Here is a 24,183-nt window from a genome sequence, read left to right as displayed (position 1 = left end):
TAATTAACAATTATTTATTGTCTTCTTGGGTACACAATGAGACAGGTTCAATGTTAAATAGACGTATTTTATATCCCCTAAAATTACTTTGGACTCCTCCCGGCAAACATATCTGGATGCCAGCTCATGATTTATTCCACATAGCAGTAACAAGTGAATCGCTAATGTATAAATTCTTTTCGTTTGACTGATTTGTAGTATTTATTCATTAAACAGAGTTAGATTGTGATGCCAGGCAGTGAAAGCAATTAGGATAAATTCGTTTCTCCACTTAAAACAAAGTACAAATAAAATACGGTACATTTCAAATTCAGCAAACAACTGAATACAGCAAACTATAATATTTCTGGGGCGCGGTGGTTCAATGGTAGAGCATGTGGACAGCAAATGTCAGTGGGATGTGTCTAGGTTCCCCGTTCTCTCCCACATTCCCTTTCCACCAATTATTTCATAGTAATGCTGTATACTTCTACTAATCTGCATCACATTACACTGTAAAAAATCATTGTGTTATTTCAATGACATGCCTATGTGTTAACACGATTGTGTTAAAATATAATACAAACAAGTGGTTAGAACAACTCACTCTCCATTTGGAGTTGTGTGTCAAATGCCGCTAGTTGAAATGACACACAGCCTGTGTGTTACATTAATACAAGTGTAGAATCTTCGGTGTTGTTTTCTGCGTGATTGCTAAATGTGTTGGGCATCTAATTATAAAGGCTTATGAACTCGTACAGGCAAACACAGTAGAAAGAAATACTTAAACAAATCCAAGTATACGCAAAATTTCAAAAATAGAAACCGCGCGATGTGTTTTCAATTGTTTTACAAAATGTATCTGAAGAAACCTAACAGCACAAGATGTACTAGGCATGTGCCATTTAGGTGTTCTAAATTCATCTCCCACATTTGATGTATTTATTGCTTCTTTTTCTAAGCGATTGTGTACTAAAAGCAACAAACGCATCAACTTTATTAAATGGCAACTAGCGCTGATCATTTGAAAATGAATATGGAAGAACTATAAAATAAAGTAAATAGACAGTCGCCATTTTGTTATAAAATTAGGTCTACATGGCGCGGCGAGCAGATTTGATCTTATCCCGAACGGTTATTGTCGAATATACGCGGCTTAAAGGAGCACTCTGATTAGCCAAATTCAAAAGGCCTCAACAATTTATCCCTCTACAAGCGACGTTTTCTTCATCTCCTCCGTGGTCAAGTCGGAAGAGCACGCTGCTAGTAATTGAAAGGTTGGTGGTTCGTGCACCCCTCCCCCCACTGTTGTATTTTTTTTACTTGTTTAAAAGTGTTTTTTTTTAGATTCAGCATAATGTAAACACATTGCGTATATAGGCTATTTAACATATTTTTTTTTCGGGAGTAATTTTGTGGTTCATTAACGCTTAAGGCACTGCTCAATACCGGTTGTGTGTTAAAAGACGGTTTGGGTACAAAACCTCGCGGCCAGAACCTCGCGGACCAAAACATCGCCTGGCCAAAACATCGCCTCCCAAAACCTCGCGGCCCAAAATCTCGCCGGGCCGAAACCTCGCCTGGCCAAAACCTCGCCGGACAAAATCTCGCCTGGCCAAAACCCCGCCGGGCCAAAACGTCGCGGGCCAAAATCTCGCGGGGCCAAAACCTCGCCTGGCGAAAACCTCGCCACCCAAAACCTCGCGGGCCAAAATCTCGCCTTGCCAAAACCTCGTCTTCCAAAACTTAGCGCCCCAAAATATCGCCATACCCAAAATCCCGCCTGACCAAAGTGTAAATGTTCCAACAGATGATAAGGATGACGGTATAAAAGACGCTGTTTCAGAAGAAGTATTTGACCAAGTCCCGCGATACTATATGAAAATTCTATTTCTGTATTAGAGGATTTAAATGTGAAGGTAGGGCGACAGGATGTTTTTAAACTGGTTATAGGGAAAGAAAGTCTGCATAAGAAAAGTAATGACAACTAACGGGGTTAGTTTCGTGAACTTTGGAACATCCAAAAACTTTAGTTTAATATTTATGAATATTCATCTAATAATATTTATGAAAGTATGAAATAATATATGAGTTTTTACGACGCCCCTTGATTATGTCCTGTAGGTTAAAAGAGACGTAGATGACCAGAATGAAGCAAATGATCGAATAAAGAAAGTGGGAGGAAACGGGAATAACCCGAGAAAGCCCACGCACACGATGTTTTGTATCTTCTTCTTCGTCTTATTATTATTATTATTATTATTATTATTATTATTATTATTATTATTATTATTATTATTATTATTATTATTATTATTATTATTATTATTATTTGTAATGTGGAATTGCATATTAAGAAACTCATTGGGTAAATTTTAAAGAAAAGTTTCATTTGCGGCGAGGTTTTGGCCACGCTATATGTTGGGTGGCGAGGTTTTCGCAACGCGAGGTTCTGGCCCGGCGAGATTTTGTCCCGTGAGGTTTTGGGCGGCGAGGTTTTGGCCCGGCGAGATTTTTTTGGCCCGCGAGGTTTTGGGCGGCGAGGTTTTGGGCGGCGAGGTTTTGGCCACACGAGGCTTTGGCCCGGCGAGATTTTTTTGGCCCGCGAGGTTTTGGTCGGCGAGATTTTGGGCGGCGATGTTTCGGCCGCGAAATTTTGTCCGTATCCCTTAAAAGACGCAACACACCCCCTGTGTTAAACGCCAACACCGCGGGTATGTGTTGAACTAACACCGCATGGTGATAGTCACGCTGGAACCACTGCCTTGTGTTAAAATTGAGTTGAATTAACACAACCATTTTTTACTGTGTAGCGTATATGGTACAAACCTTATCATGGTAAAAATTTAATTTTATGTCAATTCAGTACTTCTCTTTCCTTTTTTCTTTGAGAGCATAATAAGGTCTACCAAAGAGGAAAAGGAATGGCGGAAACTTCATGACGAGGAGCTTCGTAATTTATGCCGATTATTAAACATTGTTAGGGTCATCAAGTCTAGGTGGCTCAGGTGAACAGGTCATGTACCCACGATGGAAGAAAGTACGAAAGCTTTCAAAGTTTTAACTGGAAATCCAATCGGAAAAGGACAGATGAAAGGACAATTTTAAGATGGATCTTCCATAAATAGGAATACAAAGTAGAAACTGGATCCAGTTGGCTAAGGACAGAAATTAATGGTGAGAATTTCCGAGTGCGACATTAACCCTCCGCGTTCCATAGGCCATAGAGATAGAGAGAGTAACATATTTTTAAAGAAACATTTTTGAGAGCAAATAATACTCTCTCCAGGATTACAACCTCTAATAGACTGTAGTTGGACAGATAACCTTTGGTACGGCATTTTTCACCGGATGTTGCTACTTCTTAATTCACATACTTTCCAACTCGCCATATTGATGGGTTCTGTTACCCTCACGAGGAATCGGGGAGCACCATGGGTTAATGGTACAGCGCTCACCTCTAGTGCAAAGGATCCATTGACCGAATCTAGCTCTTGTGAGGTATTTTTAGACTACATCGTAAATGCATCCTTTCTCAAGGATATTCCTTTCCTCTCACATTATCATTCCATCAATTATGTCATAATAATTCACTTTAATTAACTTTCCCATCTCCTTTAACCTAAAGGGCATAACCGTTTGATCTTAAATTAGAAATTTTATTTCTCAACGAGATTTGAACATGGCGCAGAGGAACGCCATACGCAATAGTTGTTCGATTCCACAAAAACCACGTATTTCTATAAACTTAATTTTCCCTCATCTCTAGGTATCCTCACTTAGTGCCGTGCCGGGAAGGGGGGGGGGGGCAAGCGTGGCGACGGCCCTGGGCGCCGAAGTATGGGGGGCGCAAAATTGACGTGGAAAAAGCAAAAAGAAGGAAAGAAAACCGGGAGAGGAAGAATTACTTGAAATTTCTTAGATCAACAGCATTTTATTTCAGTCTAATATTTAATTTGACCAGAGTCAGATTTATACTTTTACATAAAGGTATTAATTTAACTTGTTTTGTCAAAATATCAGTACAAACTAGTATGTACTTAATCTTCTTTACGAAGAGGTCTTATAATGTTACTCATGTTAGGAAAATGCATGTGCTCATGTATAAATTGTGAGGAAAAAAGCAATAGAAAATGATCAAAATCAAGGAAGAGCAGAGTTTATTTTTGAAAATTTCGGTGGTCTGTCGACTTCACTCATATGCAGCGGAGCGCCGTAGTATACTCTCGACTCGGGCGCTGATTTTCCGCAACAAGTCAATGTTCTCTTTTATCGCCAACTTTACCGAGGCTAAAAAACACTCAATCTCAAATTCATATATTGAAAGATTGTCATTATCTTTTGAAGTTAGCGTACATTTTCAGCATCAAGGGGATATGAGAAGTGGACCTAGAGTTTAAGATTAAATCCGAACTACCATAATGCGTTCAAATTTTAATATTTTCTCGTCAGGAATCGAACATGGAGGGACCTCGTCAATCAAAGACACGCCCGCTAACAACTAGACTAGTTGGGAAAACTGCATGTTAACAGAGATTGAAGTTGAGCCTCATTTAGGGTTCTTCCTGTGGGATGAATGACGTGGAATGAGATGGCGTGGGTCAATGAAAACGACCCATAACCCACTGACCCACCACCATCGTGACCCACTCCAATCCACCATGACCCACCACACATCGTGAACCACTCTCTCCCACCATGACCCACTCTGACCCACTACCCACCAAAATCCATCGTCTCCAACCAATGGCGCAAATCCGGGGGGATGAGGGGGACATGTCTCCTTCAGTCTTGGAACTGGGGGCTGTCCCCCCAATAATTCAATTTGAAATGTGTTTTTTTGGAGAAATGTGATGATTTTTGTCCAATTGTCATAAAGGAAAATGAGATGAAATTGATGCCCCTTGCTGTACAATATACAACAGGTTCACCTCAGAAATCAGATTCATCTGCTTTAATATGAGTCTCATCTTCCTCCCCCAGAATAATCCTCAAATCTTCCCGCTTCCCAATATTGAAGACAACTCTGTTCTCCTGATCCTACAGAGCATTGTTTTTGAACTTCATAAATATTTTGAAAATCGATATATATAAAGAGGGAACGATCTTACTCGTCCCTCCCCCAATGTTGAAGTCAGATTTGCGCCTCTGTCATCAAGTCTGACTCATTATCCTCACCCCCCTCTCCACTGACTAAAGACTTTACACTTGTAATAAAACAAGGCTGTGCAATCATCACTAATCAGAGTTGAATTTCTATAATCAATCACTCAAGCTTCTCTCTGTTACAATACCCCTGTTACTCTGTGTATATATGATCTTTACGATATAAAATGGTAAAGTGTTGAATTACAGATACTTTTCAGTGGAAAACAGGATGAAATTTAAAAGTCTCAAATCAAGATAAAATAAGCCAACGTAAAGGAAACAAACCAGCGTAAAATTTGACTATCTCGAAAATCAAGTAATAAGCCCTACTTTTATTATTAAAATTAAAAATATAAATATCAAAAATGCCTTAAGTTCTTTTTTCACTTAAATATACTCATCTCAGGTAAGTAAATAGAAACAAATGAGAAAGAAAGAAAAATAGAAGCCTTGAAATTAAAACGTAGACAAATTCACCAATGTTAAAATATGCTGTCTACAATGCGCTAAGCAGAGTGGGTTATGATGGTGGGTCGCAGTGGGTCACGTCCTGTTGACCCAACGCCCACTGATCCACTCACAAATCTTGACCCAGGACCCACTGACCCACTCTATATCTGGTACCTCTGTAGTGATTCGGTTTTCATTTTGTTTGTTTGTTTGTTTGTTGAAGATTAAGCTCCCTTTCTAGCATCGAGATTATATAAGAAATGGTCTTATTGTTTAATGTGGAATCCGAAACATTGTAATGGGTTGAAGAATTCTCTCCTACTGGAGATCAGATCTTGGAGTACGTGCACCAAATGCGAGCACGCTGTCCAGTAACGGGGGGGTGGGAGGACTAATACGGTTACTAATTTAATGAAAGATCTTACTCTTTATATCGGAGCTTCTTATGCACTGGAATATACAGGATAAGGCGAAAGTCCAGCACCACCTTTCTACTTATGAAGCAGATTGGGGAAAGATGACGAAACATTAGATATGGGTAATTGGCATGGACACCAATCGGCCATCTTGAAATAAGGTGGCCATCTTGAAATCCGCCATTTTGAATTCAAGTTCAACATAGATCGGAAGGGGACTATGCGACATATGATTTTAGGCTAAAATTTCAACAGAATCTGAAGTTATATTTTCACCTAACTTTAATCAGCCATAAAGTTTTGTAATGTGAACATTGCATGTAGGTTCCTACAAGATATGCTCTATGTGCCCCTCTTTGTGTGCTAAACAAAATACAATACATTTTTCTATTCCTAATGGACACGTAATAACACTTCCGGCGACACAAAGATATAAGCATGGCTGATTTGTTGTTCGGCATGTCGGAGATCAGTGATTTTTCTTGATAAATAAGCGCTTTGACATGGCCCCACAGATAAGTGTCTAAGGTGTCAGGTCGCAGGAAAGGAGTGGCCACTCGATTGGTGCTTGACGACCAATCCAGTCACCAGAAGGAACTGTGCATCCAACCACTTCGTGACACATAGTGTATAGTGAGGAGGCGCACCATCTTGTTGGAGAAAGGCAGGTAAGTCATTTTATGGGTTCATCAGTGATGGGAACACCTGTACCTGCAACATGTCAAGATATCTGTCTCCGTTTAAGTTCCCATGAATGAAGAACGACCTGATGATATGAGTATTCCATATCCCACACCATATCATCACCATTCGGCACCAAGTGGGTGGAAGCCGGTGGTGCAGCTCCAAAGAAAGCGAAGACCATCAAATCAGCCGGAAAGTTCATGGCCAGTGTGTTTAGGGGTGCGAAAGGGATCCTATCAATTGATTACCTTGCAAAAGGGAGAACAATTACAGGCAAATATTACTCCAACCTTCTTGACCAGCTGGATGCCAAAATTCGCCAGAAGAGGCCTGGCTTGAAGAAGAAGAAGAAGAAGAAAATCATCTTTCACCAGGGCAACGCACCTGTGCACAAGGGTATGTTGGCGATGGGAAAATTGCGGGATTTGGGGAATGATTTGCTCGAATATCCTCCATATTCTCCTGGTTGTGCTCCATCGGACTTCAAACTTGAAGAAATTTCTTTCTGGGAAGCGCTTCACATCGAATGAAGAAGTTGAGAGGATCGTGTATGACTATTTTCACAACCTTCCAGACTCTCACTTCCGGGGAGGTTGGAGAAACGCTGAACCAGTGTATTGATGTTAAGGGAGATTATGACAAAAAACAAAATAATTTTTGACTTGACATTCGCAGTCTTTTATTATCAGGCCGAGAACTTTTCAGCCCGCCCTCGTATGTGCATGTTGTCCCTCTCTGGATGCCGCACATTGAAGTCATCAGCGATGGCTCTGGCAGTGCGTTCCCCACTAATGAGAATAATTTTAATTTTTCCTTGGCGAGTGAGAGACATGTTAAATCACCTCCAAAGACAAAACCCATTGTGATTAAAGTTAGGTAAAACAAAAAATTCTGATTCGTATTTCTGGTGAAATTCTTGACAAAAACCAAGTGTCGCATGCTCTCTTCCAAGTTGAAGTATTGGACCTGAATTCAAAATAGATGATTTCAAGACAACCACCATGATGTCAAATGACAACATCTGGTGCACCCTTATCCTAATTACCTAAATCTAAAGTTTCGCCAGCTTTTTTCAAACTGTTTCAAAAATACAAAGGTGGCGCATGACTTTTGATTCTTTGCTTTTAGTTGAGTTGGGTTGATTTTGAGTTTAACATCCCTTTTCATCAGCGAGGCTATGTGAGACGTGGACCTACTGATTAACGTGGAATCCGAACCACATGAGCTCCCAACGGGGATCGAACCCGGATCTCCCGCGCCAAAGGCGCGTACGCTAACCGCTTAGCCACGGAGGAGTTCCCGCTTACAGTTATATATGGGATATTCAGAGCACAAGGGACGTATGTTCAATTATCAAAGATGTGAGAAAATGAGACATCAAGTTTGTACAGCATGCTTAAGTACAGTAGACTTCCAACTCTCCGGTCTAATTTGGCGGAAACGCAAGCCGAATAACAAAAACGGCGGATAGCCCGGAGTTGTATAATCAGTCACTTCTTGTCCCAACCATACCAGTGAAATCACACTTTTTGTACCCAAAACCCCTCTTGTTCATATTTTCTGACCTCTTAGTGCAGTCAGTACTTTGTAAATGTTTGGCTCGTTCAATATATAAAGTTCCCTAAGCTGTAAAATATTAGTTTTTTTTCAAATATATACATATAAACTATACATACATGTGTAAGTGGGTCCTTCCTTACCTCTCCATGTATCCTGAAGTGGGATGTGAGGAGAATGTTAAATAGCCATAGCTCTGATCTTTTGTTATGGCGTTTGGACAAATTGGTGCAACGGTGAAACAAATGCATGAATCTCAATGAGAATTATGTGGAGAGGTGAGAAAGGTCCGGCCCACCTACATATGTATGTATAGCTTACAAATGTCTGTTAACATTTTTTCGTTTTTTTGTTTTTACGTTTTAGGAGAACTTATATATTGAACTACCCACATATATTATGTTGTACGTTTTTATTTCAGGAAAAAGAAGTCCAAGAATAAAAATATTGTACATTTTTTAAGATCAACTTTATAATGCCCAACTTAATTGCAGGCAACATAAAATAATATACACTGTACATACACACAATTTAGAATAATGAAATTTGATATTTAGACTTCTGAAAGATTAGGATTTAGGATTTAGATTTCTGGGCTTTCGACATCTAATGCCATTTAGCCCTTCACGATTTGGGGGATGACGTCCGTCGGCGAGCACACAATCCGGGGAAAGGGAAGGAAGAAAGGATTTGGGAAGGAAGGAATAGGCCTGGGACCTTTAAGTTAGGTACCATCCCGGTATTTGCCTGGTGTGAATGAGGAAAACCCCGGAAAACCTCATTCAGGGTGGCTGGCCTGAAAAAGCGTGTTACACTTTTTCGACCGAGACTTCTCAAAGACTCAAATAAAGAATGCAAAACCATAGGATGAGCAAATGCGGGGTCTGGTGCAGCCGAAGGTTAGTCTCTATATAAAGGGTGGCCAAAAGTAGCTATACACCCCTGCATTAATCAAGTATAACATTCCAGCTTATAGGCTTATTTGCTTCGACTGTTCCAAGTTTAAGATATGAATATAAAAACATTAAGAACAAACAATAAAGAAAATATTCTACCTGATGGATAACAATTAAACATTATTATTAAGAGTTGATCAGTAGCAGACTATATACCTATTTTTGGGCCACCCTGTATATAAAGGAAGTCCTGAATGACTGACTGATCAACTCTTCGGCAAAAACAGCTTACGCTAGAAACATGAAATTTTGACAGTGCATTAGATTAGTGATGTAATGTACCATTAAGGAAGAATTTTTTGAAAATTCGGCATAGAAGAGAGGTAAATGGGGTAGAAATTATTATAGTAAGATGTCTATATCTATAAATCTCTGAAGGGTAAAAACGTGAAATTTGGTATATGGACTTCCTATTTAAAATGATTAGAAACATGTTTAACCGTTTCTTGATCTTTCTCCTAGAAGGTAAAAAAAAAATGGTAAGGTTATGTAATTATTATAGTGGATGACCGTATCTCGAAATTCTTTAAAATTAGAAATTTGAATTTAAAATAGTTAAAGATGTGTCTCACTAGTTCATAGTTTTTTCCCTACAAAGGAAGAGAAAAGGTGGATAGAAAAAGAAGAGTGCGGTTGCAATTGTTAAAGTAAGGTGGAAATAAGAAACTTATATATGAATACACAAGTAAGTGTTAGAATAGGCGAGCAAATGACAGAAGGAAGTACAATTGGAAGGGAAGATTGACATGAATGTTGTCTCTCGCAAACATAATTTAATATATATCTAGAGGAGATAGTGAAAAATAGACTACGTATTGAAGACGATATTTTGGTAGGAGATAGAATGATTAGGTGTAAACGGTATGAAGATGATATTGCGTTTGTTGTGGAATCTGAAAAGAGGTTCAATAAGATGTTGGAAAGTTTGAAGAAGAGGTGTGAAGAAAATGGAATGAAAATAAATGTTAGAAAGATAAAAGTCATGGTGATTGAAACGAAGCGGTTGTTGTGAATATAGAAGCAGGAGGGAAGAAAATAGAAGAGGTGACTAGTTTTCGATACGGAGGTAGTATTATTAGTGGTAATATGAAATGCGAAAGTGAAATAAACGCAAGGACAGGAATGGGGAAATAAAGAAGGAAGAAAAGTCAATTTTATGGGACCTTGAATAAAGAGTTGAGAAAAAGATTCATAAAATGCTTTGTGTGGAGTATTGTGTGTGTACGGAAGAAATATGGAGATCACGCAAAAATGATGAAAAACGACTGAAAATTTTCGAAATGTGGGTGTGGAGAAGAATGGAAAAAATTAGCCGGTCGAGCGAAAAACGAATGAGAGGATTTTAGAAATGGTGAGGGAGAAAAGAACAGTTTTCGTTATTATTGAGAGGAGGGAGAGAAACCAGTTGGGACATTGGCTAAGTAGGAACTGTATCATGAGAGATGTGCCCGAAGTTATGATGACAGGAAAGAGAGGAAGGTTCCGAAGGAGACTAAAATTGATGGACGGTATCAAAATAGAGAAATCTTACGTGAAAACAAAGAGGTTAGCGGAAGACCGTGGAACATGGAAGCTTCTCAGTTGCGACGAGTGACCTCCCAATAATGGAAGAAGAAGAATATGATGGTAATGATGGTATTTTGAAATCCCTTAAGATTAGAGATATAAAATTTGGAATTTAAACTTTTTCATTTAAATAATTAAATAATTGCTTTTAGATATTTTCCCTACAAGGAAAGAAAGAAGGGAGGAAGAGAAAATAGTGGTTCCTGCAATGAACATTTCCTTTCGGACCAAAGATTGTAATTCAAAGACTCCATAGTGTGTAACTAATCTTCAATATATAACATACCAAAACATTCAGAAAAAATATTTCTTAGTCACGGAGAAACAAAGCTTCAAATAATGCGAAAATGAACAGTTTATAACGTCAACAGAAATAAGTGTTTTGGCGTGACGTTATATCTCAACCTCTCTCCCTGAGTCGTATTGAAATCTTCAGGGAATCCTTTCGTATTGCAGTTTCTTACTGTAAACTACAAATAAATTTAGTGGAATAGTGAAGCTAAAAGTGCCAAAGTAAGTAAAATACTCACTGTGTGATAATAAGACATATTCTCCTAGTTTAAAATACATTAAAAGTTATTTGTAGCGTTCTATAATATCAAATATTTTAGGTACATATAAGCAGGATTACTTCATTACTGTATTAAACCCATAGGAGTGTAAGTACTTTATCAATTGAAATTAAATCACGCTGAGATTGAGCATATCTAAGCCACCATTAATAGCTTTCATTTATTTTGAAAATTTAACATGCATCTCCATGCTATTATACTACGGCTACAGATTAACACTTTCTGCATCAAAAACCTCTTAATACCTTTTTTTTAAAAAAAAGAAGTCGTATCATAATACAATCTTACATTGCTACAACTATTTACTGTAACTATTAGCAATTGGTCATTCCACACCATTGTTATAACTATTTTATCTTATGCTATAAGAATCGTATTTTTATATATGCTTCTACAAGGGAAATGCTTTCGTGGTTGCCGTGGTGGTTTGGAGCTGAAAAAAGCTGTAGAGAATAGACACAGAAGCTTAGGCTGCCGAAAGAATATGAGAAACAAATTTTTCTTGAACAAGTGCTTGAAAATTTTTCTTTTGACCTACGTGTCAGTTTTCAAAACAATTCACCTTAATAATACAATTTGACACATGGTCCTATCTAGGCGCCAGACACGTATTTCTAATTGCCATAGCTACCTGGCACCCGGAATTTTTCGAGCCTGAACCAGATAAATATTTGCAAAAGGAAATTCATTATGTATTCACTACTTTGAAACTTCAACTTTTTCTTTTCAATAGCCTCACACGAAAGAGTGTTCTAAGTATACGAACGGAAGTTTACGTATAGTCTTTCTCTCGTCAGCTCTGAGCGTAGTAATGTTTCATATATGACGGTACACTTGTAAAATATTATATTGTGAAAGTACTACCTTTTGTATATTTTCAAAGGTCCACAAGTAAAAAACAAAATCATAAACGCAAATTTTTAAAGAGTTCAATATCTTGTTAAGTTTCGTTAGTCTAAGTTGGTTTCCAATATGTTGCTTCACTCACTAGAACAGAATATTGTCTATATACTCATCATGACATATCACAAAAACATTCATAATCAGGAGAGATGGTGGATTAGTGTGTAGCTCTCACCTCTTGTGGGAGGGGACCCTGATTCGATGTCAGATTATTGAGTTTGCAGTGGACAACATCGTGTTTATGTGTTTTCTCGCGGTTCTGAAGTTTCTTCACACATAAAAGTATTATGTGCTTGTATTATATATATTTTTGCAGAGTCTGCATTCTTATTAATGGTTCAGTAGAACTTCATAAACTGTATATGCAATATGCAAAAAAGGTGGCATTTTCTATCGGGAACTTAAAACTTAAAACAAATCACTCAAACACTCTTGCGTGATAGAATAAAATCAATTCACGACAACCAACCTGGTTCCATTTGATTGCGAAACGGATACTACATACTTGTTGAACAACACACAATTTCTAATAGGTTTGCAAGTTAAAATATGCCACTGTTTGTATTACTTGCTATTAGACATGGAATGATGTCTTGGAGGGTTTTAAGCTTCAACTTAATTTCAGCGTCTTGCTTCAATTAAAGAACTTGTGTTAAGTATTTTTGATAGAATAATTGATAGGAATAAAAGACAATGAAACAATGAGAATAGTGCGGGTACATAGGAACTATAATCTCGAATCAATTTTTTACAAAAGCGTTGTGCTTTGAAATATGAGAGGGGAAAGGTATTCCTTCCCATGTCGTAAGTCTAATAAGATGGAGTAGAATAAACTGAAATTTTAAAATCAACCTAAAGAGTATGTTCAGAAATAAATCATTCAAGTTCCGGAGAAGAAACCAATTCTAACAGAAAATATGGTTTGGATTTTTTTTTCATCCTTTCGAGACCAGCTGATCCCCTTCTCTTTATGCAACCGGAAAAGGAGCAGTGTATGGCAGAGTGCAGCACAACCAGTAATTCAGTGAATAAAAGCATGCATGGTAATTAGGGTGGGCCGAAAAAAAACTCTTTTTTTTTTTAATTTCGATTGGCCGGGCTGCGGAAAAGTTGCCTCGTGTTAGTAGTAGTCAACACACAAAATTTGGATTTTTTTTGGTCAACTCCTTCCTTTGCCTCATCGGACTTGAATATTTTTATAGCTGTGGCTATGCAATCCGCACGATACTACGAAGAAAATTGTGTTGCACAGCTATAGCATTTGGTTCTTTTTTTACATTGAACCACTCTTAGGCTGAATATAAAAGCTAGATCGAAGTGAGATGCAGTATTGTTCCTATGTGGTTAAAAATTATAATCAATTAGACGAAAAAATGTATTTTTATGTTTCAATTTATGTTCTTCACATGCAGCGTGAAAAATATGTTGTCAATCTTACATTGCAGCTTTTTTGTTTCACGTATATCGTGAAAAATTTCTTTTTTACTTGTCTATATTATAAAGAAAATTTTAAACAAGTAATCTGATATCAAGTAATTTTGAAATCGGCTGTGCTATAATAAAAAATATATTACCTACAACGTTATACACAACTATAGTAATAATACGTGAAGCATTATTTTATAAGAAGTCGGAGACATTATAATTTTGTACACAGTCCAGCGGCCTGTGTGTTTCGGCGCTGGCCTGATCTGACAAAATGCTGTTAAAAGATTTGAGTAATATCAGCCATACCTTTTGAACATTTGTCGAGCTGTTTCAGAAGGTTTGTGCCCGCCAGATCTTCTGAAGGAAAAGCCTGGATCAATTGTTGTGTCCCTATGGTTGATGACAGCTTCTCGCATTCTCCGATTATATATTTGCACCGAAAATCCCGAAGAAATATTTCGTTGGCTTGTACAGTATATGGGCAAAGTATTTACACAAGTTCGGTTTGAAATAAACCGAAATTCTTCTCTCTCTCACCAACAGGACCCGACACTTGTGGCTACTCGCTCGATATGCATCATTTCTTCCAGAGAAATTAAGAAGAATCCTGTATATTATGATTAACTGCAGTGCTTACTTTGCCCATCTGGAAAACTTGTTGTTGGCAATGATCACAACCAGAACATTCAAGTTTTAGGATGAAGAAATTTTAAAAACGTATCGACAAAGATAGAGATAAAGTTTTTCGTGAATTTGTTCCAAAAGTAAAGTTAGACGCAAGTAAATATCATGAGATGATCGATTGTTTCTTAACGGATATCACCAAACCACCATTAACAAGAGAATTTTCTTCGAGCAAGATAAAAAATATTATAACGGTGGCTACAACTTCTGAGGAAATGTGATGTTTTCCGTACCATGCGCAAGCGGTGGAAAGAATCATAAAACTAGTTACAGAAGCGTCAGCATTAGTGTGTGGAGCTTATCGAAGAGAAGGCTATGACAAAATTAGAGTCTTGAAAAAAATGCAAAAATTGAACTCCCAGCAGAACTCCCTAAATGTAAATGAGCCAAAAAACGGAACAAGTGGGTGGGCGGGTAGAACTCAATTCGCAGCCACCTCCTCGTCGTGGGTTCTGGGGAGTTTCGAAGTGTATGTGCCAAGACGAGCTAAGAGATACAAGGGAAGGTTTATTAACAATTTTTCATTACCTATATTCATAATGTGTTTTGAAAATATCAATACAATTTCTTCGTCTAATTGATTATAAATTTTAACCACATAGGAACAATAGTGCACCTCACTTTTATCTTGCATTTTGTATTCAGCCTCAGAATGCTTCAGTGTGAAAAAGAACCAAAGGTTATAGCTGTGCAGGCAACTCAAATTTCTTCGTAGTGTCGTGCGGGTCGCATACCTGCAGCTATAAAATATTCAAGTCCCATGAGGCAAAAGAAGGAGATGACCAAAAAATCCAAATTTTCTGTATAGACTATCAATAACACGAGGCAACTTTTCCGCAAAACGGCCAATCGAAATTCAAAAAAAAAAAAAAAAAAGTTCTTTTCGGCCCACCTTAATGGTAAATTTTATTGATGGCGCCTACAATTCTGTCGTGTATACAAGTAGCTCATCGATTGGTCCCTGGTAACTATATTGTTACCATGCAGAAGAGCCCAGTGCGAGTTCACTTGGTAACCTTTGTTGTGAGTATCCCACGCTAAACTTTAGTCTACGTCTCAAATAGTCTTTAAAACTCTCAATGAGATTGACGAAAATAGTAAGAATAGCCAGAATCGGGACTTTCGTTTAATAAGAGATAACACACTTTTTCGTGTATGTGGGTTTTCTCGGGGTTCTCATGTTTCCTCCTACATTCTCAATCCACCAAATCTTCCATTATCATTCACTTGCCTTAATCATCTGTCTTGCTTAGCCTGACATTCATAATCGTGGGACGTTAAACTTGAAGATTTCATTTCATTTCACTTCAACACCTTTTCATCTACTTAAATCATCTACTCAATTTGTAAGTTACGATGTGCCACTATTTCTTGCACTTATCATTATTATGAACTAAATTATGTCTTGCAGGCATTTTTAGTTTCTGGGGTAATACTGTAGTTTTATATTCCATTCTAAGTGTTTTAAAAATAGCAGAATCGTTAGCAAATAAGAGACAAGAAGTCAATAAGAATAGATTTGCTCTATAAACTCGAACATATTTTATGTAAGTCTATTGTATTTATTTTATTTATTTATTTAACAATCACCAGATACAGCTCAGAGGCCATTTTATACTGGATATCTAACAACAACAATAAGAATGGAAGGAATTTGGGAAGGTATCAGCCAGGGCCTATTTAGTAGGTACCATCGCGCCATTTGCCTGGTAGGACTGAGGAAAACTCTGGAAAACCTCCGTCAGGATAGTCGGAAGCGGGAATCGACCCTACGATCTCCAGAATGCGAAGCCAACGCTCTACCACTTGAGCTACTTCGCTCGGTTTTAAAATATTAAAAAAGAGACAAATATGCCTTTGCGTATTATGTTTTAGATCAAATCAAAAAATGGGGAAAATAATCCAAGGTATGGAAACGAAATCATTGGAAATAGACTTAGTGATCGAAAAAAGGACAAAACTCTTTTCGTGATAAGCTTATTCTGTACTGTTCATGTAACTAGAATAGAAATCGTGTAATGAAGGTTACATAATTTCCAGCAATTTCCAGAATAACTAAAAAATACTATATACATTTTAAAGAAAACGTGTTTGGTGTGTTTTGTAAAACCTTAGGACGAAATTTGACATTTTTAAGTGGCACAACTCTCCCTCCCGTTTTGATCAATTGTGTCCTTCATGCAATGGAGATCAGAGGGAAGGCTCAAAAGAAATAAGAGCCACATTACTTCAAAGTAAAACTTAGATTTTAACATAATTTTTGTGCATTTTTCTTAAATGGGAAGGAATACCACTCCTTTATTCTTGATAGAATTTAATCTTAAGTACTCTGGATGATTAACACTTTTAGTTCTATGCCCGTGCTATGCACGACGCGCAAGTAATCGGTTCTACAAAGCATCTTATTACACTTAGTTAGCTAATATAGACATTTTGTAAAAGATGAATACATTTATTTCTTATTTTGCTGTATAAAACTTGTATTGTGATTTTTTTTTACAAAAAGAAATAACATTTCCACTTTCTAGGAAACCATTGTAAACGGTTCGACTTTTGTGTTATTATGTAAATGCCTTGGACCTAAAAGTGTTTTAAAAAACTTTAAAAAATATACACTATATTGTATCAAAATTGTATAATTTTGGTGAACATTATTGAGAAAATTACATTCTTATCATATTATTTAAGTAAACAAACATAGAAGTTTGGTGAAATAGCCATTTTACCCACTTATTGACTCCAACTGTAACCAATGAGAGTAAATAAGACACCCTAAAGAAATCATAAACTATGTTTAATCAAAATAGAGTAGTTTTTATGTGGTTATACTTCAAAATGACTTCGAATGTATATGTGTAAGCGTGCAACATTCTAACGTCTTTTAGTCATTTATTATCGATAAATTCCAATTTCAAAAGGCAAGTTTATTTCTAAAGCTTGAAAGATACCGTGTTTGAATAAAATCGGTTAAATGTTACGAATGTTATCGTGGAACAGATAGGCTTAGAAATAGCGATTAAGTCTAATGATAGGCGCTCGGTACTAATAATTCAATTCCTTCATAGGAATAGATGAATATTATAACACATAAATTTTAATTGAGTTAATTATTCTACGTAAATGATCATCACAAACTGTATTGCATATTGTTTACAAATGAAGTGAATTAAATTCTTTAGATTTTGCTTCGTCGAATAAAAGGAAATACATTTTCTGGTTTAACGTCCCACGCTTGTATCATTTAGGCTAAGGGAAACTAATAGTTAGGCTAAGGGAGACTAATAGTTGGTGAAGGTGAATGGTTACAAAAGAATTGGCGGATTGAGAGGGTGGGTAGGAAACTGAAGAATCTCCGAAAATCCACGGACACGATGTAATCCACTATAAATTAACATGGTCTGGGATCGAAACAGGTACGTCTTGCACCAAAGGAGAACACTCTAGCACTATGCCACCAAGCTTCCTCTGCAGAGTATGTGGAAACAAGAGGATCGTGAAAACAGAAAGAAATCATTGGTTTCTATTATTACCCATGATCTGGGATCGAACCATAAATCCTTACTAATAAAGATATTTTTTTACCATTGAACTACTGCACTCCTAAACACAGTTCGCTGCATTTATCTATTTACATGAAACCAAGGTCATAGCGGAGATCGCATATTGCGAATCAAATTCTTCCCCAAAATTCTGAAGTTCATGCTTGATGTAATGGGTTTTTAAGATTTACCATTCTCACCAACGCTAGTACTCTTGTTTTTCGATCATTCTTCTCTTTTCACCTTTCTTCATTGAACATGGTCTTGAAGTACGAAGTTTCAAAGAAATAGCACTTCAAATGATCACATAATATGCCTTAAAAATTATGCATTTCTTTATGATGTGCTAAATTCTATAATCTTTTTTTAATAGGAAAATAAAGGAGTGTTTCGGAAACATTTCGAAGTCCAAATTCGAAGAGATGTATAGCGATAATACGAGTTTTGAAACAAATATCTTTGAATTGTAGTATGATCTTACATAGATCTTTTCCAAAATGATGTAGCTACCCTTTGAAAAAAAAAAAAGAAAGAAAAGAAAAGAAGGAAAAAGTACTAGAGAAACAGTCCCCTCCTCCTATATTTCATCTTGCTTAATACATTGCATTTGGTTTAATACATTTTATTAAAACTTAAGAACAGTAATATTGCTTTGACAAAAAAAAAAAAAAAAAAAAAAAAAAAGCGCAAAAGTACAAAAATGCATAGCGAATGAGAAAGAAGTATAATCTTACATAACGAACGGTTGGTAACGCGACATTGACCGCGTGAGTTGTGACTACTTTCTCACCAGATGGAGCGCGAATGCAAGCGACTTCTGATTGGTCAACTTCAATCAACTACACGCCATTGCAGCAAAGCGTTCTGATATGGTGATCTTTCAAAATTGTTTCCAAACCGATTTTCCTATCTTTCAAGTATAGTGTTATTACTGCTGCTGGAAGTTGAGATAGTATCAGTTTAAGGTTTGCTTTTTTTGAAATTACGAAAAGTAATAAGGTGTAAGAATAAAACTTTTAAATACAATCCTCATCGTACTGCAACGAATGTGTTGGAGTAAGCCGCCATCTTGTCTTACATGCAACGTGAGTGAACATAAAAATTAAAAGATGAATGCAGCAGCTTTGCACGGAGTGAAATATTGAAAAAAACGAAACGCTTTTCGTCTTAATGATAGTGACGGCCAAAATAGGTAAGATATGTGTTAACAAATTTGATAGAATGTAGGAAGAAGCCATTTAAAATACAAGACGTGACTGCGTAGCGGTATTTGCTTTGCTTTTGGTAACATTTATTTGGACGTCTTGTGCAATGGTTATTTTGTAGTTCTGGCATTGTGAAAAATAGATTCCATTGCGCTAGATATTCTACCGATACTGGTTATACAGCACTTTAGTTGTTGGGACTTTAGTTCTTTAAAAAAGAACAAAACATGTGTTTAAAACATGAAAAAGATGTTCAATATGATTTAAACATGTTTTAAAACACACAAGAAAAATACATGGTTTAAACATTTTGAACAGTTTAAAACATGATTTTAAACATTTTCAAAATCATGTAATAACGTATTTATTAAGTTTTTTTTTGCTCTAGCAACCTATCTTTTCATTTATTTTATTATCGTTAAGACTATACTGTGTTGGGTACAGAATATTTCAGTATAGATTAGTAATTCTCAATTTATTTCATATCACGACCCCCTTTTATTACACCTTCTTGCCAGTGACTCTCATAAGTACTTTTTTGGTTGTAATAAGCTCTTTAGGTAGATTTTAAGATCTATCTACTATAGAGATTTCACACAATCTATCAATATGCATGTCAAAACAAAAGTCCTCACGAACCTTGTGTGTCGAGAACGGGTTGAGGGAGAATGATGAAATTTGAAAGTGCTCTGACACATCCGATGCTGCTATCAAGCATCAGGTGGCCATCTTTGCGTGGTATTCGAAAATTCAAATGCAAAGGGAGTCAAGTTACATGTTTTAAAGCTAGAATTTTACCAGAAATACGATTGTGTGGTTATTTTAGCCCTAAAGCAAGTCATCTCGGAGTTACCGCTTCTGAAAATTTTCTAGGTATGCATTTAGGGGCTAAGCTCGCGTTTCGTGGAGGTGAGTGAGATTTTTGTTGCAAATTTGATTATTATTTCAGAACGCTGATGCTAATAAAATTATTTTAAAGTAATAAATTTTCGAAAAGTAATGTTTGAAGCACACTTCATGTTGTGCTAACTTTAGAATATTTTCTGCAAGCCAACGTAATTGCTTTTTTTTTTAAGTCAATAATTTATTGAAGAAAGGTAACATTTGGGACGTTCAGAGCACAACGGATTCAAATCCATTTTCAATAAAGTTCGGTTTTGCTCAGCAAATGAATTCTATTTTAAAACGTAATATCTTCGCAGTCAAGAGACCGAAATAATGTAACTAAAAACACCTGAAAGGGCGTGGGATAGATTCATATGACAGCTGCTATACAGGGGCGTCAGTAAGACAGGAGGGCAGTCGTCCTCATCCTCACCCAGAATTTCAGATGTTGTGGATAGTAAGGCAGTTTTAGAAATCTTTTGATAAGGAAAGTCCAACAGAACAAGCTTGAGGTCCTTACACCGAATAAGTATGGAGAACATACAGATGATTAAAAATTTCCTTAAGCCCAATTTCCAGAATTTTAAGCAGACCCGAAACTCGAAAGGAGATCCACTTTTGGAATCCTTGGGCCAAAAAATACACAAGAGACCAATACAGGCCTATAGCTCCTTACGGCCAATGGAAATGGAATAAAACTAATCAAAATCCGTAGTTATTCGGTGTAAGGATTCATTTTTTTTATGTTGTACTTTGCTCAGTTAAGGTTTCTAAATCTGCATTACTGCCCCCAAAATCTGAAATTCAAGGTAAGGGAGGATGACCTCTCTAGCGGCAATCATATAAAATTCTAGATTGCATCTTGTAATGTAGTTTCTTCCTTCTTTCATCTCAGATTCGTGGTTGTGAAAATATGACGTTTTCCGTCAGTGTATTGTTTTGAATACCATTTACATTTATTTAACGTAATTATGCATCATCGACTATGGTATTCGGAGCTTGACTTGTTAATCATTCCCACGCTGCACCGTACACAATATAATGTTAATATCTTAAATTTATTAGCAAGGAGGGGGAAATTAGCCCTCCTCCCTCATTCCATCAACGCCCTTGTCTAGTGGTTGTTCTATGAAACTGCAGTCCACACCCTTTCACGTGTTTTTTGTTTCTTTTATTTCGTACCATTGACTACGAAGATACTACGTTTACTCAGCAAAAGTGAACCTTTCTGAAAATGGATTTGGATCCCTTGTGTTCTGAACGCCCCATATCTAAAAATATTTTATAAAAATTGAGTTGGAGCCAGATTTATCGTGCAACCCATGTTTGTTCGAAACGCATAAAATTAGTTTGTTTAGTTTGATTGATTACAGTCTTGCTTCAGTAACAAGGCTATTTGAGACAGCGCTTTTTGTTTAAAGTGATATCCGAACCAGTAATTTTGAAATTTTACGTCGGATTGCATTCAAAATCTATACAGCAAATTCCAACGTTTCGTGCTTCTTCCCTCAAAATTTAATGTTAAAAGACCAAAAATTGCGCCCTGTAGCGTGGTGCATACCTACAAACAGACGAACAAATTGAGATCAAATTGTTCCAGACACTGACGTTCGGCATTGATGTTACAATAAGTATCACGGTTTAATAGTTAGTTACGCGGCGACTGCCATACCTTGCGCTTTCTCGCCTGGTTCCTTCATACAAACTACGCCAAGGTGTAAAGTTTAAGAAATTTAGAACGGAGGTGGAGAGAGGGACGATATAAAATTTTCATAATATAATGAAAAAGAATTTGATGATACAAAATTAATTCTTGTCTGAAGTTTTCAGTTGCATGTCAACCACATCACTGACGTTAGAATGAATGATCAGAAGCGATTTTCGGATCAACACTTTTACCATTTGTTTGGGTCTCCAGTTTTTTCACGGCATTGCATTTTTCATAATGATTGTTCATTTTTTGAACTAAACCAACTATTTCTTTCTTACACATTGTGCAACGAGCTCGTATGATCGTTTTCTTACCTGATGAAGTTTGAGTTACTTTAATAAATTTGCTCCAAATGATGTACTTTTTTATTCTTGTAAAACTCATGTTAAAGGATTTCAAGTTGTACGCAGACTCTGAACCAACATGTACTCTATCACCGAATGCCTGCAATATTTTAATTTCAGAACCGCAAATAATCTTTTGTTTGCTTTCTGAATAAAACACAAAAATTTGTTTTCATAATAATTATTTTATTTATTTTATAATATCAGTTCTACAAGTAGTCCAACCTTCGACTACGACACTTTCTCGCAAGTTTACTGGGAAGCATTTAAACAATAAAATAAACGTTAAAAATAAGGGGAAAAGCCTTTTGTAAAAAAAAAATTCTTTCTGTGGCAGATTTTTTTACAAAAATAAAATAAAATAAACATATGTTTAAAACAAGTCTTAAAAAATACACGTCTTTAAAACAAAAGGTTTAAAACGTATACAAGATTTGTTTTAAACAAAATCAATTGTTTAAAACAAGTTTTAATCATTTGTTTTAAATATTTTGTTTTAAACAAAACAACCTTTATATACAGGGTGTTTCAAAACAACACCGACAACGTTTGGGAGGTGATTCCTGACACCAAAATAAGACGAAAAGTATAGAGCAACCTGGGTGCACAAATGCTTCCTTTCGGAGTTATAGGCTGCCGAAAACGTGAAAAAATGAACTTTAAAGATACATAGCTCCAAAACTATGGGGCCAACCGTAGTCGGGTCAAGACTTTATTAAGGAACTAATATGTGTTCTATTCAAAAATACATGCTTCAGAATCCTGCAATACTTCCGCAACAATTTGTAGAGGTAGTTAAGAAGTACTTCAGATTATATGCCCGTAACCAAACTGCAAACTCCTATAGTTTTGGAGTTATGGGCCTTTAAAGTTCATTTTTTTTTCATTTTTTCGGCAGCTTATAACTCCGAAAGGAAGCATTTGTGCACCCAGGTTGCTCTATACTTTTCGTCTTATTTTGGTGTCAGGAATCACCTCCCAAACGTTGTCGGTGTTGTTTTGAAACACCCTGTATATATATGTTTTAAACACTCTGTTTTGAAACACCCTGCACATGAAATCAGGGAAGTCAGTGAAAATGATGCAAGTCATGGAAGCTCAGGGAAGAAACTGGAAATCAGGGAAAATCAGTGAAATTTTATAAAATGTACTTTTCTAACATGATTTGTACACCAATTTCAGCTTAGTCAACCATTAGGCTAAAATACCTATTTGATTGTTATTGCTATTTATTTTATTGCTGTACGTATGAGCAATTGATTACACTGCTCTACAATGATTTTGCTGTTTGGAAACTCTTAAGGTTTTCTGAATGTTTTTGACCTGAGAAATCCAAAAATGTAGTTAGTTTTGCCCTATCACGTACAGTTTTCTTAAAATAGAGGGGAGGGGGAGACGAAAATAACCGTATAAATGTATATTTTGGAAGACGTACTGATTCTAATTACAAATATAAAAAGATACTTTCGATGCCATAGCCTTCTGATTATCTTTGAATGTGTAATAAAAGGCGTGCAGTTACTTATTCTGCTAACATTGAAAAAATATGTACTGTATCTGGTAGTACTGAATAATACCACAACGCGTTACACGTTGGAAACGCAATAACAGCACTGTGTAAGCTGTGATTGCGAGAACTATAATGCAGAGGGATTGAGGCTTTTCATTGATTCCAACAAGAGAAGTTTGAACGGTCTGCTTCTTCACAAAAGCAACCAACAACCCTCTCTATGCTCATTATTCATTCTGTGCATTTAAAGGAAACTTACGAAAATATGGAAATGTTTTTAAAAATAATAAAATACGAGGATCATGAGTGGTTATTGATCGGCGATCTGAAGGTGATATGAATGCAATCAGTAAGGGTGCACCAGATCTACTGAGGTTCTTGAACATCAGTAAGGGTGCACCAAATCCATGCCATATTTTGCGAATGAAACAGCAGAGAACGCGGTAAACACTGGACTGAAATTGATTGGCCTGTCAGGGAAAGCCGCAATATAGGAAGTAAAAATGTGAAAAACATCTGCCTCGTAGACCCTTCAAAAGTCATATTATCACCTTGCATATTAAACTACGCCTAATGAAACAATTTGTCAAAGATCTAAATAAAGATGGGTAGTGCTTCCAGTGTTTAATGACAAAATTCCCAGAAC

The 24,183-nt window shown here is 36.6% G+C and overlaps 1 protein-coding gene across 3 annotated transcripts in view; it reads left to right on the top strand.

Annotated features, from left to right (window-relative positions):
- The window catches only part of LOC145664840 (uncharacterized), a 53,494-nt gene that overhangs the window by 18,058 nt on the left and 11,253 nt on the right, over positions 1–24,183 (top strand). Inside the window, exon 1 of one of the 3 annotated variants that reach the window (XM_081731850.1) lies at positions 18,745–19,074. The exons of the other annotated variants lie outside the window; for them this stretch is intronic. The gene's annotated coding sequence lies outside the window, so the exon portion shown is untranslated. Of the gene's footprint in view, positions 1–18,744; positions 19,075–24,183 lie in introns of those variants that run through there. 3 annotated transcript variants of the gene reach the window in all.

This window comes from Thermobia domestica, chromosome 11 (genome assembly GCF_964235325.1).
Source record: "Thermobia domestica chromosome 11, izTheDome1.hap1.1, whole genome shotgun sequence".
Classification (NCBI taxonomy): domain Eukaryota; kingdom Metazoa; phylum Arthropoda; class Insecta; order Zygentoma; family Lepismatidae; genus Thermobia; species Thermobia domestica.
Note: the sequence above shows the minus strand (reverse complement) of the source record. Positions and strands in the feature narration are given on the sequence as shown.